The sequence below is a fragment of the Arvicola amphibius genome, chromosome 5 (assembly GCF_903992535.2).
Source record: "Arvicola amphibius chromosome 5, mArvAmp1.2, whole genome shotgun sequence".
NCBI classification, from domain to species: domain Eukaryota; kingdom Metazoa; phylum Chordata; class Mammalia; order Rodentia; family Cricetidae; genus Arvicola; species Arvicola amphibius.
The window spans coordinates 27,624,790-27,645,154 of record NC_052051.1 but is presented as its reverse complement, the minus strand read 5'-3'; positions in this window follow the sequence as shown (position 1 = coordinate 27,645,154).

The following is a 20,365-nucleotide window of genomic DNA, read 5'->3' as shown; positions in this document are numbered from 1 at the left end:
TGAGCTATCACAGCATTTGGCCCCTCAAAAAAATGTTCTACACATCAATGGTGCAGAAGCAAGCTGAACCCTGCTGCGACCCCCTTGGAGGTCATATAGACAGAGGTTATCATCAGGAAAGAAGACTACAGGTGTGAGCTTAGAAGACCTAAGCATGAACTGTGAGATTTTCCACATAAAACTGCTAATGTCGGCAGCGTGCTCGGAACTATTAGAAACAAGGCTTCTGAGAGCTTCAGCTTTGTTATTTTTGTCCCAGACATTGGAGCCCCAAGCATGTTTATCTTCAGAGCCAGGAACAGTTGCTGTGGGTGTCTCTCTGATGATTTATGAGCAGAGGGATGGCAATGGAGCACCGTTTCTGCAGTTCCTAGTAGAAACATACATTTATCATACATGTCCTTCCTGCTATGGTTCTCTTGTGGCCAGCGTCCTGAAGAGGCAGGCGACAGGGGCCATGAAGCTGAGTTTCTGTCCATCCTTCCTAGTAACACTTGTCCATCTAAAATTAAAGCATTCCTTTTATATATACAGGGCGTTTATCAGTGTTTAAAATAGGATTGGAAAGATGCCTGTCACAAAGATAGGAAGCATGAGATTTAGACTTAACAGATGTGCTGTCTCTCCTCCAATGTGCAGTATGACTATGAGCTGAAAGCCATCCAGATAATGAACAATGCACAAAGATGCAGGGCTTAGGCTCACACTAACTCCTTTTTGATATTGTTTTAGAGAGCTCCTTAGTCTTCTTGGCTGCTTTGGCACTAATCAAGCTGTCCAGCTGAGGAAGCATCAAACCAAATAAAATATATTCTTTCCGAATCCTGCATCCCTTCACTTCAAGATTTTCAGGTGGGAAAGTGAACCTGTCATGAAGGTGATATTCTGAGCTTGCAATATGAGTAATTCTTAGCACAGTGCTTTCTTTTGTCTGCTAAGTGAGTGCCCATCCTAGGACTCAACTGACGTGTCCCTTTCTCCTGGATTCCAGCTACATCTTCGAGCTTTGCCCTCGGTCTTTCTCTCCTCGCCCCTAAGAATTATCCTCAGACACTCTGGAAGTGGTCCCCACAGCTGGAGGAAGCTGGCATGCCATCAGAATGAAATGAGTGAGAGCGATTTCTCAGTACAACCCTAGGTGAGTCCCCTAAGAGTCCCCTGCCCAGAAGAGCAGCGGCCCAATGTGCTTAATCTTTACCATGAATTCGACTGTGAGAATCGAAAGCTGCCATCCAGGCTCAAAAGCTAGATGTTCATGCTTGACAGTTCCACCAAGGGTGGCTAAAAGTATTAGGACTTGTGGAAATGAAGTGCCACCATTTTGCATTTTAGCCTTAGAATCATGCAGATGCATTTACTTTTCTTTATTATTCAAGCTCTTCCATGGACTATACCTGAGCTATGTACTGTACTAGAAGGGTAAAGACGATCATCAGATCTCACAGAATCCTCAGTGCAGTGTAGGAACCCGGACTTAACTTAGAAGCCACCCAGTACACATATGAATCATGACCATCACTGTGCAGAAAACACAAATGAGAAAATGGAAAATTACTTCTGCCAAAGTCATTCTCACCTGATTGAAGGTTGGCATGGACAGAATGTAATCGTGTTTCAGGGCCCTTGCTAACACATCCAGCTGAGTAGGAGTTCTCATAGTAATGTAGATGAACATGGTGGGTAAGGACAGAAACCCTTCAGCAGAAATGAGAGAGAATCACTCAGGGAATGTGCTAGACACTGTCCTGCAATGACAGGAGATTGACAGAGTCAGGTCTAGAACCCATTGGCCTCTGGAACCCACTGAGCAAGTGTAAGCAAGGCAAGGTAGCAGGACCCATATAAACCAGGGCTCCTGTGGCTCTAACAGCTCTGCCAACAGAGGCTCAGCCAGCCTGATTCCAATGCTAGGAGATGGGGAAGCTCATGAATGATGTAGTTCCAATGAATCTGCAAGCTGTAGCTGGATACAATCCCACTACTGGGTATTTACCCAAAGTAAATAAAATCAATGTCTCGAAGAGATGCTCACCCTCCCATGTTCACCTTGTCATCATTCACAATAGCAAAGACATAGAATCAATCGGAGTACATGTTAACAGATGCATGGAAGTACGGTATAATGTACACAATGGAATACTGCTCAAGCCATAAGGATGAATGAATCCTGTCATTTGTCGTCACATGGATGACACTGGAGAACATATATTAAGGAAATAAGCCAAGCACATAGATGCAAGTAACATATGATTGCACTCACTTGTAGAATCTGAAAATGCTGATCTCGTGGGTGTGTAGAACAGAATAGTGGTTAGCAAAGGCCAGGGAGAGAAGGAGAAAGGGGAATGGGCAGAGATCAGCCAACGGGTACAAAATCAAGCAGGAGGACTCAGTTCCAGGGCTCCAAACCCAGTGAGATGTGAAACAACATTAACAAGACAATGAAACAACTTACTTCAAAATAAGCAGAAAATATGGTTCTGAATGTTATTGTCACATCAAAAAATGATAACCGTCTGCAGTAATGGATATGCTAGATTTCATAATTTGATAATTACAAAATGTGTACACATTAAAATATAACATAATTTTGTATTTCATAAGTACCTAGAATTATGCAGCATTATTTCTTTCATTAAGCATTTTAAAATTTGCTACATTATTTCTTTCATTAAACAATATAAAATTCATACACATAATGAGGTGCATTATAGTATCTTTGTTGTCGTTTTTCAAGACAGAGTATCTTTGTGTGGCTCTGACTGTCCTGGAACTCACTCGGCAGACCACACTGGCATCAAACTGCATCTGTCTCCATAGTGCCAAGATTAAAAACATGTACCACCATGCCCAAGTTCAGTATAGTATTTAATATAAGCATATAATATATCACGATCAAGTTCAGCAACTAATATTTATATCTTTTGACAGTTTTTGTGTTTGGAGACATTGAACATCTGTCTGGTAGTTACCTATAAAGTACACAATGAGTTCTTGTCCACTATGGTCTTCCTGGTGTTATAGAATATGAGAACTGATTAGCTCTCTCTAATTGTGCTTGGGCAGTCATTTTCCAGCTTCCCTTGACTTCTCTCCCCTCCGCTATCACACTACTTTCCCAACTTCCGGTAAACACATTCAACATTAATTTTGTATTTGGCATTCCACATAATGACATAGAACATGTGGTGTCTATGTTTCTGCAAGTGAATTATTTCCCTTAGCCTAAGGTCCTCCAGGCCTGTTGATTTTGTTTCAACTGGCAGGATATAATTCATTTTACAGTTGATTAATAGTTCACAATGTATAGATACCACATTCGTTACTCATTCACCCTTTGCTAGGCACCTAGGGCTGGTTCTACATCTTAGCTCTTGTGACATGGATGTGCTAGTATCTATTTGTCATGTTTATTTCTTTTTCATTGGTTATATATGCAGAAGTAGAATATCCAGCTCATATGGCAGATGTAATTTTAGCTCGAAGGGAAGCTGCCACCTGTTTTCTGTAATTGTTATACTAATTACAACCCCACTAGCAATGTGTAAAGAATTTCCACATTCATATCAGCTTTTCTTATTTTTTTAATCTTTTTGCTAATAGTTATTCTTACAGGAGTGAAATATCACTGCAGGTTTTATTTCAATTAGAAATCAGTTATAAACAAAATAAAGGGCTAACACTTATTTCTGGAAATTGCAGTGAAAGCATAGATCTTTGCAGAACCTATAAACTTTCTGGCGTCAAGAGGTGGCAGGAGGCTGGGTGGGCAAGTTCAAAACTGGGCTGATATAGCATGTTTGCATGATAGCAAATCATCTGAGCTCCTGAGATTAACCAGAACAAGGTCAAACAAGGAATAACTGTGGAAAGGTAGAAGTTTTGGTCATCAAGAAGAGGAAAACAGAGAGTGGAGGAGGGCATTAACCAAGCCACTCTCTGTGCACCAAAAGTCATCACTGGTTTTCCTGTGGACTTGCTTTTCCAGTTGCTTCCTTAATACTGGAGAGTGCTTACTTGAATTCCTAAAAGGAAGTAGACAGCCTCTACTATACCTTTCACCTTGAGAAGACTGGCAAGATGGCCAGAATATCTTTACCATGGGTTGACTCCGCTCTAGTCAGATCTAGAGACGGAGAGGAGCTGAGGTGTCACCCACTTGATAAGCATGATGCTGTCTTCATCCAAACTCAAAGCCTCCTTCCTACAGCGGCCTTCGCCACACTCACCTCTTGTGCTTGCTGTGATGTGGTACGGTTAGATGGAAATTAGAGCTCTTCATTTCCACAATTGCAATTTGACTCGGAGCCTCGTTTCTCAAGAGCAAGCAGCAAGAGCATCTGCCAATGCGAACAACTGGCCTGTCATGGGCAGGGCATGAGCTGTATGCATGGATGAGGAAACACATCATGAAGGTCACACCGTGGCCATCCTTAAACAAATCCCCTGAGTGTCTGTCAGGAGATAGGTGTACAACTCCTCTTTGAGAGACCCAATCAGAAGAAAATCACAGCAGTCAGAACTGAATCAATTTAACCCAAGCATCAAGAGCTCTTCCTCACAGCATGGAACTGCCAAATGCCAAAATCCACCCTGTACAAACATCATCCCCCAGCTGGACTGGCTTTCCAGTCAGGAACAAAGGTGCCTGAGCAGCTGGAGGGACTCTTAAAGGCTCATTGGGGTGTGTTGTCCTCCAACATTTAGATGTTAAAACAATTGCACAGACACCCCTAGCCCCTCTAGGAGCAGGACCATCACTGAGGAATAACTGTGTCATGACTAAGAAGTGGGCTCTGGCAGGAGGATTCCCAGATAGTGCTGGAGGTCAAAGCAGGCAACCCAGAGCTCTCACCAGTGCCCTATAAAGATATATTCATCTTTCCTGAGGTTTGGCAAGGATAGCTTGTTCACTCCAAAGGGAGGAGGGCTTCCCTGATAGTGAGGTGCTTACACAGAGGACCTTCTTTTCTCCCATTCTCTCATTCTCAGCATAGTTACACAAATTTAAATCAAGCAGCCCTGAAAAAAATATGAATATCATCAATGCTGTGCAAAGTTCAAAATAATGTGAATAATAGAAATTAAAATTTCACTCAGAAACCCTGAATATCAAGGGCAATGGGCCATATCAGTTGCAGGCTGGGTACACACATGAGACTCCCCAGAAAGCCTCCTGAGTGTCACAAGAAAGATGTGTTATCTTCATTCCAGATAGGAGAGAAATGGCATGATCTCTGGCAGGAAGTACTCCCATAAAACACACACAGCCTGTGTCCCCTTAGTCCTCCTCTTCCCATAAGGTAAGGAAAAAGAGGTACAAAAGGCCCTCTCACTGAGTGTGGAGCCACATATCTGAAATTTTAGCTCTCAAGAGGCTGAGGCAAGAGGATTATGGATTGGGAATCAGCCTAAGTTAAACACTCAGCGATACCTGGCCAAAAAGAATCCTTTCAACTGATTTCCTTCCTACTACAATTAAAAATGCAAACCCAGGGACTGAGGAGATGGATCTGTGGATGAGCTCACTTTGTCTGAGAGTATGAGGACCTGAACTGGAATCCTCAAGGGCAGGGCTGGGTATGCCTATAATACAGTGTTGGGGGAGAGAGACTGACAGAACCAGAGGGCTCTCTGGTCAGCCAGCTTAGGCCCAGTGGAAGGTGCCCTGTTTAGTGAAAAAGACCCTGTCTCAAAAAATATGGTAGAGAGCAACAGCAGCTCACACCCCTTATGTTTAGATATCGACCATGGCTATACCTCTCTCTCTCTCTCTCTCTCTCTTTCTCTCTCTCTCTCTCTCTCTCTCTCTCTCTCTCACACACACACACACACACACACACACTGTGTACATTCAACTTATGGGGCACCTAGAATAAGCTCTCTATAGATTAGTGTTATTTTTGGTTTATCCTTTCTTTGATTTTTTTTTTATTTTTTATAGAAATTTGATATTGACTAACCAGAGAAGAGTTCTTTATTACTAGCCATGAAACTTGCCTTTATCCTTCAAAATTGGCACACACACACACACACATAAAAAAAGACGAAGCAAGAAAAGAAAAAGTCAACAATCATGCTCTGAAGACTCATAATAATCTCAATTCATTTCTACTAAAAATATAAGAAATATTCAGAAAATGGAGTTAACTGCCTCAGAGGCTTAAAAAGCAGAACTCTTGATTGCAGTCATTCGGTGTTTATTTGAAAGAGGGGAAAAAGGATCAGGAAACTTAGACAGGGAAAAAAGACTAGAAATAAACATGCTTCTCTTTCACCAGAGGTCAGACCAGCATCCTAAACCCCAGGTAAGACTGCCCTCTACCCCACCCAGGTTTGGCCAGCATCACTCCAACTGCCCCTCCTCTCATCAGCATATTTTAGCCCACACTTCTGGTGGAAGCCTTCTACCTCATCAGAGGCCAAGCCAGAATCCTGAACTGCAGAGGCCAGACCACTATCCTGAAACTCAGAGACCAGGCTAATTCCCTAAAAGCCAGGTAGAAGCCTCCTGCCCCACCAGAAGATAGGCCAGGATCCTCAATCCCAGAACAGAAACCACCCATATAGCCAGAACTCCAGCCCCAACATTGGGCAGCAACTCCCTGCCATACTAAAAGCCATCCAAGCCATCAAAAATCCATCCCCCAAAATGCGTCGAGACGCTCTACTCAACCACAGGCCACAGCAGCCAGAAGACCAGAGAAGAAGCAGAAACCAAGGAAAAAAAATATCTGTCCAACAAATACAAATCCAGAAATTAGCACCTAGACCTAAATCACTTCAATACCAGCTGCCTAAACATTCATGTAAGAACACAGACAACAACTGCCAGGACAATATGTTACCACCAGAGTCCAGCCATCCCACTACAGCAAGCCCTAAATATCCCAACACATTGGAAGCACAAGAAAATGGTCTTAAAATCAACTTTATGATGATGACAGAGATCCTTAAAGAGGAGATGAAAGACTCCCTTAAAGAAACCAAGAAAAAAGACAATAAAAAATTAGAGAAAATCAATAAATCTCTTAAGAAATGTCAAGAAAACCAAGAAAAACAGGCAAACAGTTGATAGAAAGAAATAAAATTGCTCAAGACCTGAAAATGGAAAAAGAAGCAATAAAAAAAACACAAACTGAGGTAATTCTGGAAATGAAAAATCTAGGTAAGTCAACAGGAATTACAGATGCAAGCATCACCAACAAAATTCAAGAGATCGAAGAGAGAATCCCAGGTTTGAACATGATAAAAAAAAAATAAATACATCAGTCAATGAAAATGTTAAATCTAAAAAAAAATCTTGAAACAAAACATCTAAGAAATATGAGACTATGAAAAGACCAAACCTAAGAATAATAGGAAAGAAGAAATCTAGTGAATTATGATGTCATACTACAAAAACTTGTACTCTACAAAATTGAAAATTCTAAAGAAATAGACAAATTTCTTGATAAATGTCACCAAATTTAAATCAAGAACAGATAAACAATTTAAATATATCTGTAACATCTAAGGAAACAAAATCAGTCATTAAAAGTCTCCCCCCACCTCCATCGGGGGAAAAAAAAAGCCCAGGGCCAGAGTATTTGGGGGTGATACCAGAGTATCAAAGAAGAGTTAATATCAATACTCCTTGTGGTAATAAAGACCGCATGGTATTAACATAAAAACAGACGGGTGGATCAATGGAATCGAATCAAAGATCCAGACATAATTTCACACACCTATGAAACCTGATCTTTGTCAAAGAAGCCAAAATGATACAGTGGAGAAAAGAAAGCTTCTTCAACAAATGGTGCTGCTATAGATCCATATCTATCACCCTGAACAAAGCTCAAGTCCAAGTGGATCAGTGATCTCAACATAAATCCAGACGCTCCGAACCTGAAAGAAGAGAAAGTGGTACGTAGCTTTGAATGCATTGACACAGGAGACAACATCCTGAATAAACACCAAAAGTGCAGCAATATTGACAATTAATAAATTGGGCATCATAAAAATGAAAAGCTTCTGTAAGGCAAAGGACACTGTCAATAGGACAAAATGACAGCCTAAAGAATGGGAAAAGATCTTCATCAACCCCACATCTGATAGAGGGGTGATCACTAAAATATATATTTTTTTAAAAAACTGGATAAACTACACATCAAAAAAATGAATAATCCAATTTAAGACATGATGTACAAATATAAACAGAGACTTAACAACAGAAGAATCTTAAATGACTGAGAATCACTTAAAGAAATGCTCAACATCCTTAGCCATCAGGAAAATGCAAATCAAATGACAATGAGATTCTATCTTACACTTGTCAAATCAACAACACAAGTGAGACTTGCCGGGGAGGATGTGGAGCAAGAACACCCCTCCATTGCTGGTGGGAGTGTAAACTTGTACAGTCACTTTGTAAATCAATATGATAGTTTCTCAGAAAATTGAGACTTGACCTACCTCAAGATCCAGCTATACCACTCCTGGACATATACCCAAAGAAGGTCCAAACATACCACAGGGACACATGCTCAACTGTGTTCAAAGCATCTTTATTCATAATAGCCAGAAACTAGAAACAATTTAAATGTCCTTCAACTAAAGAATGGATAAAGAAAATGTGGTACATTTACACAATGGAGTATTCCTCAGTTATTAAAAACAATGACATCATGAAATTCACAGGCAATTTGATAGAACTAAAAAAAAATCATCCTGAGTGAGGTGACCCAGACCCAGAAAGACAACCATGGTATGCATTCACTTGTAAGTGGATATTAGCTGTAAAGGATGGCCATGCTACAATCCACAGGCGCAGAAAAGCAAGGTAACAAGGACTTAAAGGGGAATGCTCAGATCTCCCTGGGAAGGAGAAATAGAAGAGATTTCAAGATTTCATGGGTCTGAGGGCAGGTGGGGATGGGAACGTGAAGGGTCAGGTTTGGGAGGGATGGAAGGGAGAGTACTGAAAGAAATAACTGCAAAGTGGGAGCATTTCGGGGTGAGGTAGAAACCTGGTGGAAGGAGAACTCTCAGGAATCTACAAGGGTGATTCCAGCCAAGAAAGACTCCAAGCAACAGGGTATAATATATAGCCTCATCTGACCATCTCCTGTGACCAGACAAGACTGCCAGTGGAGGCACTGGGACACCAACTGAGCCACATAACTTTTGGCCTACAGTCTGTCCTACCTATGAGATGTGCTTGGGTAAGGTTGGCAAAGAGATTGTGAGTAGCTAACCAATGACTTGTTCAGCCTGAGACTCGTGCCATGAGATTGAACCCACCCGTGATACTTTCCAGAGTTCTAGGACCCAGAGACTGGGTACAGAGACCTAGGACACAGAGACCTAGGATAGAACCAAACATGACTGGAGAAAAGAAATGTCAATGTAATGATGACAAAGGTTATTCTGCTATACCACAGACTGATACCTAGTCTAATTGTCACCAGAGAGGCTTCATCCAGTTACTTATGGAAACAGATGCAGAGACCCACAACAAACATTAGGCTTAGCTTTGGGAATCCTGTTGAAGAGAGGGAGGAAGAAGCCAGAGGGATCAAGCACACCACATAGAAAAAAAGCCCACACAATCAAGTAACTGGTTCTCATAGGAGCTCACAGAGACTGAACCCACAACCAGGGAGCCTACATGGGCCTGGTCTAGGCCCTCTACATATATGTGACAATTGTGTAGCTTTGTCTTTTTGTGGGACTCCTAACAGTGGGAGCAGGTACTGTCTCTGACTATTTTGCTGACTTTTGGGATTCTATCACTCAAATAGGTAGCCCTGCTCAGTGTGAGGTGTTTAATCCTACTGCAACTTGATATGCCATCTTTTGTTGATATCCATGGGAATATTGCCCTTTTCTGAACAGAAATGGAGGCGTGGATGGGGTGGAGAAAACTTGGAGCAGAGGAGGGAGATGAAACTGTGGTCAGGAAGTAAAATAAGTAAATAAATTTTAAAATTTAAAAAATTGAAAAAAATTAACAGCATGCAGGAAGCAAAAAGACATATTCCTTCCCACAGAGTGAGCCTAGGTCAAGAATGAAGGCAGTACTACTATTGTCTAAAATCATCGTAAAGAAATGTGTGCGCAACAATATTGGTTTATTTGGAGGCAAAGATATCTTAAAAATGAAATGGTGCCAGGTGGTGGTGGCACATGCCTTTAATCCCAGCACTCAAGAGGTAGAGACAGGCGCATTGCTGTAAGTTCAAGGCCAGCCTGATCTACAAGAGCTAGTTCCAGGACAGCCACAGAGAAACCTTGTCTCAAAAAAACAACAAAAAAAAAGAAAGGAAGGAAGGAAGGAAGGAAGGAAGGAAGGAAGGAAGGAAGGGAGGGAGGAAAAAGAAGAAAAAGAAATGGTATCTTTATTTAAATTTCCCCATTTTCTTTCCCTTTATCTTTTTAGTTGTTTGTTTAATGTGTGTGTGTGTGTGTGTGTGTGTGTGTGTGTACTGACAATCAAACCTAGTGTCTCCTATATGCTAGGCAAGCAAGTGTGTCTCCTTCAGCCTGTTTTCCCTATGTAATGAGTTCAGAACGTCCTTTCCTGTCCCTTTAACAATTATACTGCAAAATTATTTTTATCATGTATTTTTCAGTTGATAGAAGCAAGTATTTATAAGTATAACACGGTATTTTGAACCACAGAGACACTGTAAAATGACTAAAAATGGTTAATTGGAATGTACTTGCTTATCTTTTTTTTCAGTCAAAAAATAAATAAAACAGTCTCAGTGATTGTGAAGGATACCCTTGGGGCTGGGGAGATAGCTCAGTGGTTAAGGGCACTGGTTGCTCTTCCAGATGACCGAGGTTCAATTCCCGGAACCACATAGTGGCTTGCAATGGTCTGAACTCCAGTTCCAGGGGATAGGACAATGTGTTGTGGCCTTCGCAAGCAATAGGCAAACAGTGGTATATATGCAGACAAAATACCACCATAATAGAATGAAATTAACATAAAGAATACCGTCCTGTTATGAGGAACTCCTGACTGTTAATGGTTGCTAAGGGAGGGGAAGTCATTTTCTTTGGTAGTATAGTCAATAGTAGTTACCCATGCTCTAGTAAATAACCCTCCCCCCATGGTCACACAACTTGTCAATAATCACGTTTCACTTGTAAGGAATACAATGCATTGTAATTAACTCTAGACTCCATGCCACATGATTTAAGTGTTGAACTTATTTCTCTTCCCAATTGGACTTTTGTCACACTTTTGACTCTAACATGCAAATGACACACTTTCCTCTCTGCCTCGGGCCAAGTCACACAAAGCCTCTGGCAACTACATTACTATAACTACAGGGACTAATAATGATGATAGAGAGAAAAATCCTAACACCTTATAGGAAATTCCTGTTGTTCTCTGACGGCTTTAGATCTGGCCTGTGGTATAGCTAAGTGGTAGAGGACCTGCCTAGCAAGTGTAAGGCCCCATGTTCAATGTCATTGCTGAAAAAGAAAAAGAGAAATAGACAAAAAAGAGAAAAGGATCTTCATGAAACTGAGCCTCTAGGTAGGAATGACCAAACTGTGTTTTCAATGCCAAGGCCCATGGGGCATCTCTTATTAGTGCTGTGTTATTTTAAAGTTTCCAGATCAGAGTGAATGCCCTCTGAGGGAATACAACTCAATTTAAATACATTGACATTGTGACTTTATCTTTTAATAGTGCCAGACACTTTCCAATTGGCTTTCAAATGCACTGTCTCTTTTAATTCTCAGAACTATGCACAGAATCAATATGCAGTCAGTGCCATTATCAGATGTGGAATGGGGAGTCAATTGTTACTGGAAGCTTCACAGTCCTATACATGTGGACCTTAGGGTAACTCAGGAGGAAAAGGTAGAGTCTCCGTGGAGATGCTGCTACAGGCTAGTGCTGGAAGGGCTCACCCCACATCTGCTCACAAGTTATGCCAGAAATGAATGTATGAACCCAAAGCAGAAAACAGAGTTGTCAGCACTAAGCCTTAATTGATGTTCAATAAACCAATGAATGTGAGCACCTGCTCTGTTCCAGGCAGCACACTGGGTCTTGAAAGCATCATTATAATTTGTATAGCGTTTAGAAAAGAGAGGTTTAACAGGCCATGCGTGCCAAAAGACCAGGTAACCTGCCCACAGACCTTCTCCACTCTTTTCCCCAAGCAGAATCAATCTCTCAAGCTCCCTGGAATTGCAACAGAACACCAGCTGCAATCTCCCTTCCCCCCATGTACACACCCCCTGTGGATCCCACAGACTATCCCCCTCCTGTCCTCCCACCACCCCATTCATCCATGCATCCCTGCATCAGATTCCAGCAGGCATTCCCTGTGAACACTCCAGCAGAGCAGGCAACACACAGCCATCAAACGCTGAAAATCCAGAAAGGAAACAGAAACCAAGGAACAAAACACCCATCCAAATGAGACAAACCCAGAAATCAGCACCTAGACCTATAATCACCCCAAACCCAGATGTCAGAACACAATCAATAACATCCAGGATATGTTTCTACTAGAGCTCAGCTATCCTACCACAAAAGGACCTGAATATTCCAACATAGCTAAGGCACAAGAAAAGGACCCTAAAGTCACCTATATGAAGATGACAACAGTCCTTAAAGAGGAAATGAATAAATCCCTTAAAGAAAAGCAGGAAAACATAAACAAATCCTCCAGTTATAGTATCTTATCCAGCTTTGGTGTGTGGACTTTTGCCTTGTGTTTAGTTGTTGTCTCTTAAAAGCCTGCACTCTTCTGAAGGAAGCCAGAGTGGAAGAAGGGGCAACTCGGAGGAGTGGAGGGAAGAGAAAGTGTGGTTGGGATGTATTGTATGAGAGAAGACTCTATTTTCAAGAGAGACAGAGTTTTCCCAAAACTGGATTATTGATTATTTGGAAGCTTGAATCCCAAATTATAATTGTTTTCTCAGTTAGGCATCCTCATTTGGTTTTGACTTAGTACACTGGCATGTGTAAAGAGATTGCTGCAAACGGTTTGCAATTCTATGGTGAAAAATATTCATAGAAATAGCAGAAGGTCCTTTAACACTGTGTTGGCCTTTTTAAAAAATGAGATCACAGAGTAGGTACCAGTGTACTCTTTCCAGCCATAGGGAAACTACATCATACAGAATAAAGCCTACCTCATGACGGACAGCATTCTGTGAAGTTCTTTCTTAGGGAATGATTTATTTCCCACCCATCTCTCTGGCCCTGAGCAGCAGTGTTCTATGGATCCACATGGCTCTTTCCCCTATAATGGAGTTACTTTCTGTTGTCTAAGTTGTTTCTTCTTCTACTGTATTGAGCAATGTGGTGCTAAGGAATAAACTCTGGCCATCATATCTGACCAAACTGATGTTTCCCTTGTAGGCTTCTTGGTCATGTGGAAAAATCTCTAAGTCACCCCTGCCTTTGTCCCTCAATTGGAGAATGTGCTGGTAAATTTCTCTAACGTGTATTGTGTCAAATGAGCTTCAAAGAATATGTGTCATTGAAAACAAGTCATTTTAATTTTCAAGGTGGTGCACTTCTTCTGTTTTAGTGAAAAGGTTTGTATTGATGCCACCCCCTTCACTATTGCTTCCTTTCATATCCTTGCGCTCAATTAACGAGCAGATAAAACAGCTGTGTCCCTTGAGCTTGTTTGCAAATTGTGTGTGATAGAAAGTGAAACAAGAATTTCCAATCAAGAAAATTAGTAAAAAAAAAAAATTGACTAATTTTATTTTGTTGCTTCCTTTGCTGTTGTGTGTGCATTGTGCTGGTAGGGTTGAACTCAGGACTTGATCCTCACTAAGCAAGCACTGCCACTGGGCTCTAGTCCCAACCTTACCTTTCTACACCAGCAAAACTACAAGCCAGGCTAAAAGACAAAAGACAGTTTGAAGAAACAAAACAACCATCAAAATCAGCCAAGGCATAGCTATTAATATGATCGGATAAAGACGGTGACTTGGAGCTCACTCTGTAAGCCAGGCAGGCCTTGAACTAGTAATCTTCCTACTTCAGCTACAGTGCAAAGATATCATACATTCTTGGCCACAGACTCCTTTTCCCTTAAGAGACCTTTCATTGCACTGTGCACGTGCTTAATGACCATGGAGGTGATACTGTGATGGCAAACAGGACAGCACTGCAAAGGAAGGACACTGTTGGTAGCTAAGGTCAACAGCACTTAGAATTCAGGCTCTACCTGCTTGTCACAACAAAGCCCAACATCTTTCAAAGTAAGAGTACTTAATCTAGGTTCCTATAACACACAAGTCCCAATAGCCAGCATACAATTGAAAAGTACTACACGTGCAAAAAAAATGAATTTTTTTTAAAAAGGTGAATGAAACTTTCTAGAGAGAAAACAGCAGAGCGAGAAGATGACCAGAGGAAACCCTCAAAAGTTGCCAGCATGCAGACAGTGACTCACTGGAAGTCTGATGTCTTGTTGGGGTGTGCAGGGTGTGCAGAACCTTCCCCTGTCTCCACAACTTGCCTCCGCAGGGCTCATGGTCTCCACCAGAACTTGACTGTGTTCGTCTTTCAACAACAAAATCACAGGTTCTGCTAGGAAGCAGCAAACATTAGCGTGAGACACAGCCCAGGTGCTAAGAATCATCAAAGAACTGAAAGAGACTCCGACTAAACAGTTTACAAGAACAGATGGGAAATGCAGCAGAGATGAAATCCTAAGGAAGAACCAGTAAGAAGTGCTAGAGGGCTGGTGTGGGAGGTCCTTCTGTCTGTGCGTTGCTTTTATTGGTTGATGAATGAAGACCTGCTTTGAGCCTATGGCAGGGAAGAAGAAAACTAGGCAGAGAAAGCTCGGCTGTATGCTGGGAGACAGAAGGGTGGAGTCAGGAGATGCCATGGAGTCACCACCAGTCAGACACGCCCAAATTTTATCAGTAAGCCACTGCCACGTAGCAATACATGGATTAATAGAAATGGGTTAAATTAAAATGTAAGAGCTAGCTGACAAGAAGTTAGAGCTAATAGACAAAGCAGTGATTTAAATAATATAGTTTCTGTGTGGTTATTTTTTTTTCTGGGTGGCTGGGATGAACAAGTAACCCTTCTCCCAACAGAAGGCAAAGCACCATAGCAGACACGGAGATGACCTTCTATGGGTGTGCTAGCATACCTGACATAATTGAGGACAGGATCTTGGAACACGAGAATGGCTCAGCAGAAGCTCCCAAAACTAAAAGGCACAGGCAAGACAGATTAAACAGAGCAGATATCCAAAAACTATAGAATAACTATAAAAAATACAATATATTCAATGAAATACTAAAAGAAGAGGTAAGCGGATCCATAGATATGTAGCCAATTAATTTTTGTAATGAAACCAAGACAGCAGAATAGTGCTTTCAACAACGGTGCTAAAGCACCTAGACACTTACACACAAAAATAAATGAGTCTCCTATACCTTTCATACAACTGACTCAAAACACATGACGGTCCTAACTCTCCAACAAAGAACTATGAAACTCTTAAATGGTAACACAGGAGTCATTCTGCATTACCTTTGGTTTGACAATGACACCGAAACATGATGCATGGTAAGCTGGATTGATTAAATGAAATTTTTTTTCTTCTGTGAGAGACAATGTGGAGAGAATGAATGTGGCTATATTTTGTTTGTGCTGTTACAAATACAGCTTGCCTGAAGATCAGAGTACAGAGCTAGACACACTAGTTAGCCATAGAAGCCAGGCAGTGGAGACACACACCTTTCATCCCAGCACTGGCAGGCAGAGGCAAATGGATCTCTGGGAGTTCAAAGCCACCCTGGGCTATACAAGATTCAATCAGTCTAAAAACAGAGCTCACACCTTTGATCCCAGCACTTGTGAAGCCACAAGGATTCTTGTTTGTTGCCGGTGGGAATGCAAATCAACACAGTCACTTTAGAAAACACCTTAATGGTTTTCTCCAAAACCAAGCTTACTTTCTTACACTGTGATGCAGCAGTCACGTGCTTCAGCTTCCAAACAAAGAAGCCGGAAACTTATGTATGCACAAAATCTATCACATACATGATTACAGCTACTTTATTCATAATTGCTAAAAACTTGTAAGCAATCAGGATGCCTTTCAGGAGGTGAAGATATAAATCCTCTGCGGTACAATGTTAAAAATGTTAAAAAGACATGCATTATCAAGCCGTGAAAAGACATGAAGGAAACTGTGACGTCACTTTCTTTCATTTTAATGAAATACTTGAGATAATCAACTTATCTTTCTCATAAGGAAAGATTTACTCTCGTTCACACTTTAGGAGATTTCATTCCATCCATAGATGATTGCCCTCGTTGAACTGGGCCTGTCGTGGTGATGACACATGATGTTAGGAGCCCATGGTGGAGGAATTTACCCATCTTGATAGCCAGGATGCAAAGGGGAATTAGCAGAGGACCAGGGACCCATAATCTCATCTAACAGTATGCTCTCAACAACTTAAAGCTCTCTTACCAGGACCCCGTCCTGAAAATTTCACCACTGCTTGTGAGCTTCTCCCTAGTGACCAAGCTGTTAGCGACAGGGGTCATATTGGCGATCTAATCACAGAAGAAATGGAAGACTATATTAGTAAGTGAAAAGGAAGAGAAATGTGAGAAAGTTCCATGCTGTGTGATTCTAGATACGTGCTACTCTATAAAAGGTAAAGAAAGCTACAAGTTCGTGAGTCAGAGGCAAGGGAGGGATGAAGGGACAGGGCCCAAATGATTGCTAAGGGAGTAAAGACACTGTGTTAAACTATATAATGGCGGACACATGTAGCTACGTGATGCTCAAAACTCACAGGTTGTTCAACAACCTGTATATATAGAGAGAACTGATGCAAACGATAGATGTTGGGAGAATCATGAGTGGCGGGTTCACTGACTTTTAACCAGTGGATGTATAGAGGATATTGTGAGGATACCACCCTGTGCATGGGGGATTATGCTGGATAACTCTGAATCTGTTCCACGGTTTTGCTGTGAACCTAAAAGTGCTCTAAAATAATAAAGATGTTTCTAAAATAAACCATAAGTAATCCCAGCATAAAAATTAGCAGCAAAAACATGTAAGCAGTACCTATAAGTGTCTTCAGTGACTTAAGGGAAGCACAAAAATTATAAATAGAATCCAAAGGAAATTCTAGAGCTGAAAATTACAATACATACATTTTTAATCAATTGGGATTTTATAAGCAAATTAGAGATAGCAAAAGAATCAATGAGCTCAACCACAGGTCAGCAGAAAGTATGCAGTCTAGATGCCTCAGTCAGTAAAATACTTGCCACAAAATATGAGGAGCTGAGTTCAGTCCTCAGCACCATATAAAAGCTGGCCACGGAGGTGCAAGGATGTAATCTCAGAGATGGGAAGGTGGACGGGATCTCTGGGACTTGCTGACCTGTCCAGTCTAACTGATCAGTGAGATTCATGGTCAGCGAAAGGCCGTGTCTCAGAAAATAAGATAGGGAATGATGGAAGAAGACAGTCAGCACTGGCCTCTGGCCACCACACTCATGTGTGCTCACATATATAAAAACATGCACACAAAAATTACAAATAAAAGTATGCAATCTGAAGATTAGAGGAAAATAATGTTTGAAAACTTTGAGCCAGGCACAGACGACCCATGGCATGATGTCATCCGCATAACAGTATTTCAGAAGGAAAGGATAACAAAAACTGGATAGAAAACTATATGGAGAAACAATAGTTGAAATTGTCTTTAAAATCTGAGAGAAACATGAACTTACAGACAATGGAATACCAGCACTATCACAAAAATACATAGCTACCTATTTATAGCTATGCATATGGGGTTATTTGTCTAAATGTATCACATGCCATAGTCATTTATCCATGATACATCGGATAATTGATGAAGGATAAGCTCTAGCTGCTGAGAGAGGAATCAAGCAGCATCAGACAGCCTCCCTACAATTATGTTAAATGAAAGAAAATAATAACTTCTCAGTGGTGACCAGCAGCGAGAACAATGACAATGTGTGCATACAGGCAGGAAAGTCAAAAAGCTTTCAGAGAAGAAAGAAGTTAGGAAGACATAAGGCATTTGTACAATACTTCCATTTGTAAGCTAGTCACTAACATTGTACATGCACACACATATGTGTATGTACAGGGGTTACAGAAGAGCACAACATACAGTGCTAGGTGCAGTCACATAAATATGGTCAGGAGACTCATCTAGAAGGTGGCCTAAAAGGAGGAGACCCTGTGTCTGCCACAAACAACAGAGACCTAAGTAAAAAGTTCAGTCTCCTGCATTCACCTGACTTCCAAGGAAGCTTTGCTGGTTTTTACTCCTTTGAGATTTGCTGAAAGCAACACTCTAGCTTTTAGAGCCCCCGAGGATTCACCAGTGTGGCAGTCTACCATCAAGGCTAACATAGTCAGGCAGACGGGTGGCCAGGATGCAACCCTGGAAAAGCCACCATAGTACCCAAGAAAGCAGTGCTGTCTTTTTCCATAATTGTATCCAGGAAGTATGCAGAGCATGCAGGACATGGAGAGAAGATGAGAGAGAAGTCCTGATCCTGGAGGAGTTCAGGACCTACCCCAGGCCTGAGCGAATGCCAGGCTCCTAACAAGGGAACTAGGAAACCTAGACCAAATTGCCCCCAAAGAATCCTTCTTGGATAAGATCCCAGTGCTCCATGCTGGGGACACTAGTCCCCACCCCATCATGGGGACCCCCTGGCCTTCCAACCATGATGCCCTCTTCCCAGCTTCATTTCATTCTTAGTTTCTTACTGACGAGATTGAGTGAGGTGAGCACATAATTCTTTTAAAGCAGTTGCTTACAGCTGCCTTTTCTCCTGACTGTGAAGGAGTCATAAGACAAAGCTCTTTAATGGAAAAAGAAAGGATTAACAGCCTTAATTTGTACTTCTGGAATACTAACTCCAAATATTTGTCTACTTCAACCCTACAACAGGATCAACTGATCAAGAGCTGGAACTGAAAACATTGATTTGATAAAGGTGACATGGACTAGAAAAATCAGCTGTTCCACCTGCATTGATCGCGATTAAAAAGAGATATCATAGTAAAAGAAAATACCCCAGAATACATAAATTAGGAAATGCATGAATGTAGAGACTTTAAGGCACACATGCGCGTGTACACACGCGCACCCGCGCTCACACACACACACACACACACACACACACACACACACACACACCTCCATGTGTCTTTACAGGATTTTATTTCTTCCTAAGAGAATATACAGTCTGAGGAATAATCTATGATAGCCATACTTTCAGTTTTGAATGAGTGGATTTATTAAATATGTAGCAGCCCAAAATAAAAGAAAAAAATAGCAAGTGACAGATGGATAGAAATAATAGATAAATGATTGAATAGCATCAAATTGGGAGTTCAAAACATCCAGCAGAAATTGACTGGCAAGCACCATTGAGGCTGTCAGCTGGCATTCCCAGAGTCCTAATCAGAGTGTAGCGCCCTCTCAGGTGAGAACAAATGCCAGCAGGAAGGCAGCATCATCAAATCAGGGGCTTATAAAGATCCAGCAAAATTTGGCTTAGGAAGACAGTTGGAATTCTTGCTTCAGAGCTCCAGGTAGAATACAGGGTATCCTTGAGCCACTGGGGGAAAAAAAAAAAAGATGAAAAGAAAAAAATAAATAAGACAGAGACAGTGTCATCAAACCTGGCATCTACAACATCTAACAGAAACTGGCTGTGGAAGTTGAAGCACTAAGCCAAATTTCCCAGTGGAGTTTTCTCTCCATGGATGAGCTTCCCATGTCTCAATTTCTGACATTTCTCTCCCACTGTAGCTACTTTTATATCATTGGGAAAACAGTAGTAATGTCAGTTAGAAATGATTTTCCTTCTATTTGCAGTCAAGGACGTGATGGTTTTACTCTTGGGCTCTTTTGCTGTTTTCTTCCCTCCCAGTCACAGAGTTGGTGGAAGATAGCCCACCCCCAAACAAGGGACCTTGGGAGGTGCTTTAGGACAAACTCACTTGGCTCTGACATGGAGGATCAATCCATATGAACTCAAACAACTCAGAAAAACTTACTAGAATAATCTACATTACAGAGGGAAGCATCAGTACTATAAAAATGTAAATACTTTTAAATTAACTAATAAATACATATTTCTTGCCTCAATCCTGTGTTCATGTCTAATGATTATTGGCAAGGGATCTATAAAGTTAACATGGAAGAGGAAATACAAAAGAATAGTAACAAATTTGGAAATACAAATATTAATGAAATGCTTGCTATACCAAATATAAAAATAGCCTATAAAGCTACAGTAATCAAGTATGTGTGGCAGGAATAAAGGTATAAACAAATTGAGAGA